Raw genomic sequence first — 6663 nt, forward strand, 5'->3', positions numbered from 1 at the left:
CTCATAAGCTCTTGGCATACGGTGTTAACAAAAGTTGGGATTTTTTTCGCAAGTTGTGATTGGATTTGATCGACATCGGTTGACCAATAAGCAATTGTTTTTTGTAAATGACGATATTTACGTTCGGGATATATCTTGACTCTTTAACACGGGAATGAAAAACGCAAGTAAACAACGATTCGTAAGATAACATGCCATTCTATGAATAGTTATATGGTGTCATCCAATATCTTAAGCTACGTGCGAAATATGTGATTAAGAATCTATACTGAAGGTGTAGATTTGCATTTTAACATGTTTAAATAACAAATTAACTTAACTCAATGCCTTCTTGTTAATTATTCTTTAAAAACATTATTTTCTTAAATACGCTTTTTATTTCTGTCGATGATGCAATCTGTGCGTACCTGGTAAAATTCGTGAACACGTGACGAAAACAATCCCGTCTTTTGTCAGCACCGCATGCCAAGGGTTTATGAGGAGAGTAGCTTATCAGAAACCCTTGGCTAGCGAAGATGGTGACAAAGGTTATATTGCTGCATAGTAAGGGAATTTGACAATTGAAAGTTAAAGTCATCACATTTATCATAAAGCTTTGTTGTTAGATAACCATTAATGTCTTTTTTCTAGTAAAAGATCCAAATATAAAACAGATGTGTCAGACTCTGTGGTATCTTTTATTTCAAGCTCACCGGGAAACTGTATGTGTACTTAAAAAAGCGGGCTTCATATTTTAGGGGCTTTGGTGCGGATAACGATGCTCTAATTTATGAATGCCGCTAAGAAATAATTTCAATTCAAATACAATACAGGACACAGACATGTGTAGCGCTAATTCATGATTACGCCAACAATTCTGTACCCAGTGATTTTGAATACGCCAAATTATGTACACGTACAGTATATCGTGTCGACATACGAATGGGAATAACTATTGTTAAGGAGGTTCATTACACCACTTTTTGATGACGTACTACACAGAAATATAAACCTCCATTGTTGCGTCCGTTTTTCCTGGGGACAAATTGTACAGGTTCGCTTTGCTAAAGATCTAAATCTTTAAAACGCTCTAAAAAAGATTACATGCGATGTTGTACAGTTGTAAACAATGATAACAAGGTAACGGATTTATTATAAATCACAAAGATAGGTTATTTTTTGAGTAGAAACCAAAGAGAATGACAGTCAAATCTTCGCTACCCAAGTAGTGTGCTATGTCATAGCGAAAGCAGCAAGTTCTACCACTGACAACATGTACGTATAGAGGAAATTCGAGTTGAAATCTACAACCTCGTTGAAATAAAATATAATTGACTTGCGCTTTTAGAGTACTGTACTCTTCCTGGTTTGTGTGCTTGTCTTTATTTTTTTGAAAAATGTAATATTTATTCTAGAAACAACCGTTACTGAGTGTTTTGAGTCAGAAGGGTTTTAGGAAGTATAACTCTTGCAAGTGGACTTTTCATTCCAATTATTTTTTAAATTGGAATTTTCATTTCCTAAAATCTTTCTTCATTCAATTTGTCACTTGTTATTCATTAATATACACTTCTTGTCTATTTATAACTGCTTTTCCAAATTATTCATGCAAAGATTAAGAAGAAAATCACACTATTTCTTTTTTGGGAGAAAATTATTTTTTCTAATTAAAATAATATTGAATATTATGAAGTGTTATTATATTGCTTATATATCTGAAGATGATATCCATCACTTGACACTTAGATTTTTGTAATACTATCAATCAGAAACTTGAAATAAATCATTTAACCAAAATAAGAAAAAAAGATTAAAAAATCTTTAAAAAATATTTATCGTATCATAACCTCAATTTGGATATTTGAAATCATCATAATAAGTGGTGCTGTAATGAAATCTAAAATAAACTGTGGGTGTAATGAGCCTCCGTAATTGACGATTCGTCGTCGATATATCTAAATGTCAAGTTGAAGGCCACAGCAAGTGTTTTCTTCTTTTCACGTAAAAGATTTTGAACAAATTCTGTTTCATATAATACGAATAAAAGTTACCTCTGTTCCTATAGAAAAAGGAAAATCCACAGACTTTAAGAACTTTAAATGTGAATAAAACTAAGTCCAAATTTAGTTTTAATATCCTGAATTTGTTTTCAAATTAACTGATTTTCAACTACAAACATATAGTGAACAATTGAAATAAAAAGGTTGAGAAACCAAACGGAGATTGATCTAAAAAATCCTATTAACAAAGGATTTTGAAAACAGAGTTATAAAACACAGATCCCAAAATTCCAGAGAAATGATCAGAAGCATAGAAGGGATCATCCCTGGCCACATCAAATTCACTGTCATAAGCCTGCTTTGAGCAATATCTTGCATATGGAAATATAAAATAATGTGTCATATCAATGCAGAGATCGGAGTTCATCAGGTATTGTATATCAATAAGGAGACAAGAGTGTGCAAAACAGTCACCAGATACCGCCAATGTGGAGACCAGTGGTAAACTAATGTTTCATGTCAAAACGGATACTAAAGGTCACCTTATATTGTACATCAACAGGGAGACCAGTGGTCACCTTATATCATACATAATTAGGGAGACCAAAGGTCACTTATTTTGTACGTCGATAGGGAGACAAGAGGTCACCTTAAATTGTACATCAATAAGAAAACAAGAGGTCACCTTATATTGTACATCAATACAGTACGGAGATCAAAGGACTCCTTATATTGTACATCAATAGAGAGACCAGAGGACACCTTATATTGTACATCAATAGGGAGACCAGTACTCAGCTTATATTGTACATTATTAGGGAGACCAGAAGTCACCTTATATTGTACATCAATAATTCTTCACATGATTAAATGTTTTAATCGTAGATGACGGATGATATTACTGAACCATAGACCATAAATTGAACACTTTCGGTCTATGACTGAACAAATGAAGAAAAAGTCTCAATATCCCTGTGTTCAATTTTTAACACAGTAACAAATACATTGGTTCTCAAACTGCTGATAAGTATACATGTATTGTTTGATAAAGTTAAGCAGTGAAAGCAGTAAGCTTGTTGTCATGTTTTAATGTTTAAAACTTTACCTTCACGTCTCTGCTAATCTATCAGAAAGATCTATTTAAAGTTATTAATGTAATTGTATTGGAATAAAACAGAGAAATCTGTTTTTTAAAAATGAAATTCAATCAAAATATAGGGTGACCTGATGTCACCATATTAATACAGACGAATTTACTTTTGTGCCTTAAAGGCTGAAGAGTTCATATAATGTTTTATTACTACGCAAAATGACGAACTATTTGTGGGTGGCCCGAGGTCCTAGTTGAGCGTACGTTTTATCCTCCTGCCTTCGGATATCAATCGGCGCTATTTCATTGGCTCACGTGATCTTGTAAATCAAAACCCGATCGCTCAATACAGTTGGTAATGGAATAGAGGGAAAACAGTGTCTTACGCCGGGTGACCACAGATTGAACCGGCAAAGGGAAATAACTTTTGTAAATATGAAGGTCATCTATTCTTTCCATATAGTGTAAGCTTTACAGATAATTTGCATTATCGATTCTGGAACACACACACACACCCTCACAAGCCAAGACGTGATATATATAATGCCAGTTTCTAAGACCTTCTCACTCTGTCTTTCTTTCAAGAAAAATGACATTGAATTAGATGATTTTAATGTTTTATTTCAAAATCTTAATTGAGAAAAAACCCAGAAAACAAGGTTTTATGACCAAGAACATCTATACCAGGGTTACTGGAAGTGACAGCACGGACCCAGACAGAAGAACCAGGCGTCATTTCTGTTACTACCATCTCGCCGCTGTTGGAATACGCGTCAGATTTGCTATCGCAGTAAGTAACACCGATGACGTCACCATTTTTCACAACTTCGACACTTAAACTTTGATGAGGACCACATTCCAATCCAAAGTAGAATACATAGAGCCCAGAGATGTCGGCAGTGAAAACGCCTGTATAGTGGTTGTATCTGGATCCAACATTGCTGAATACCTTTTCATAGATAATGGTCTGTTTGCTGAATATAGGAACATCTGCATATCTGTATGCTGTAAATCCTACTCGATGAGCTAAAATTATTGAGAATTTTTTTTTTACATGTATTACAGTTTCAATAATGAAATCCTGTAAATCCTGTGAAATCCTGTAATTTATTTATTGAATAAAAGTCATAGTGTAGAATAAAAGAAATGCAGCAAAACTAAATTTTCCTTCTTTTCAAAAGGAAGGTTGAAAAAAAAAAACCTCTCTGATGTGTTATAAGATAGAGTAAACAAACTTTCTTGACAGAGATTAAAACTATGTCTTCTCAGCTGTTCAACTATGTCGTCAGCATAAGACACAATGTAACGTAAAGACAGAGGCAAAGAGAAAATCAAAGAAAATAAACAGAAGTGTAATAAACAGAAAATTCAATATTTTTAATTGAATTGAATTATATTTCATGAGTGAGACAGGATTGTTTTGATATTTTCACTCGGGCTTCACACTCGTGAAAATATAATAAAAATTCTGTCCTATCCTGAAATAAATTCCATATCCAACTATTAAATATCCTCTATATATTCACTTTGTCTACGACATTTTTAGTTCATTATTTACGGGTAATCGGTGGAAATATTTTATGCTGTGACATTTATATGAGCCTACCGATCTGCCTCCTTATGCGATGTGTTACGGACTCGTAAGCAATATTCTCGCTGGTCCAATCTTTGTCACTTGATTCTCTATAAATAGATTCTCTATAAATGAACATACGTCAGTTAAAACTGCCTCAAAAGATATGACAAAATAAAAATAAAACTGATTATGGTTCTTCCCATTTTGTAAATGGTTGTTAAAAAATACGCAAAATCGAATGGCGATAAAGAAAAAAAAAACAGTTAATGAGCTACCTACACATGTATATGAAGCAAGGTGGCACTAACTCATACCGACGTATTATGTGCCTACCCTCTTCTAACAAAATACTTTTATTAAATTTATGCACACAAGCAGTATATGATATACTATTTACTTTTCAGTAGTGTTTGGGGGAAGGGCCCCTGCTACCCCCCTCCTTCATAAAAAAAAATCCACCCCACCCAAATTATATGTTCCCTAATGTTATGTTTACCTGAGTAGAAGTCGGTAGCAAGCGAAATAGCTTTCGAAAACTATTTGGATCAATTTGGAAAGAAAATGTAAAGAAAATAAATCCTTATATCTACTTGGAAGGTCAAGTACAGGTGAATATAATGTTCATGTAGTATTTTTTTTCTACATTGTTGGATCTCAGCCAATCAGAAAGATAGGAATTAGGCAATCCTATAATAAATACTATTAACAGGTATGGAATCCATGCATAAAGGACAAAATGAGTGTAACTCACTGTAGCCCTTATTTTCACAGATTAACAAAAGAAAAAAAGACTTATCGAATGGATTAGGCTAATGATGACAATTTTGAATGACTAAGTTGTCAAATCGCAAACATTATCATCATGCTATGTATATCATTGTTGAACAATTCCATCATCAACCTAATAAATGATGTTAGAACATCAAGTAATTCTTTCACCCTTTTTAATCAAGCCTTTTCAAGTTGTTTAAAAGTTTATTTTTAAAAAGTTAGACTAAAAATATTCATTGAAAGGCTGGTTCCCAACTAATGGACCTTAGTCCCCAACTCCAAACCCAATACACAATTTGATTTGAGAATTCTCTTTTTGTGGGGGACTAATCAAAGATTTCAGTTGTCATTTTTCCCTGATAATGCCCCCCTCCCTTTCCAAATCGTTCCTTTAAAAGAGCCTAATACTATTTCTTTTTTTTTTTCATAGCAATTAAAGTGTAATTAAAAAAAATTCAAATTGATACGACTGGTAATTTTTATTTAACCCTGCTTCTCTCATTGCATTTGGCTTGGGCTTCAGAAATGTAAACAAGTAAAATAGCATGAACTGCCTAATGAGTTTGTATCATTTAATCAATGAGTCACATAACAAAAACAATTATTGCTGTTTTTTCAGTCAATGCAATCATTTTGTCACCTTCGAAGTATGATATTCATCTTGCCCTTCGAGCTCGGTGAACAACTAGTACCGAGTTTCCTCAGTTGGCTAAGTCATCGTATTGACCTCAAAAACAGCAATAATTGTTCATCATTTACCTAAAGGTACTTTCCTGCTGAGACACGGTACGTCCCAGGCTGTGGGATTCCTTATCAACCAAAACATGGTGATCTCTGTCCCGTCCTCGATTTTTTGAACAAGTGGCCCTAAGTAGCAGTATTTTTCGGTCCTGTTTTTGCACAGTTTGCTTCAGTTTAATAATCTCAACACTTTGCTGTCGAACCATTGACTTCAATTCGGAGAGTTCCATCATGACATTCAGTAAGACAGAATCCTCGTCAGCATACGCGTTCATTGTCCACATAATGAAAACGCAAAATAGTGAGCAGAATAATCTCATTTTTCTTCTGGACAATAAGGGGAACTGCCTACAAGTTCACTTGCATATACTATATGTATCATAGAGATAAGACGTTTATCTATGCACGATATGTGTATATATATATATATATATATATATATATATATATATATATATATATATATATATATATATATATATATATATATATATATATATATATAT

At 33.4% G+C, this 6663-nt stretch overlaps 1 pseudogene; it reads right to left on the reverse strand.

Annotated features, from left to right (window-relative positions):
* LOC133194993 (fibrinogen beta chain-like) overlaps positions 1–6432 on the reverse strand; it is a 32509-nt pseudogene extending 26077 nt beyond the window's left edge.
* Positions 6433–6663: the final 231 nt, after the last annotated feature.

This window comes from Saccostrea echinata, unplaced genomic scaffold, assembly GCF_033153115.1.
Source record: "Saccostrea echinata isolate AGI-Se365-2 ecotype Australia unplaced genomic scaffold, CSIRO_AGI_Sech_v1 ptg000029l, whole genome shotgun sequence".
Classification (NCBI taxonomy): domain Eukaryota; kingdom Metazoa; phylum Mollusca; class Bivalvia; order Ostreida; family Ostreidae; genus Saccostrea; species Saccostrea echinata.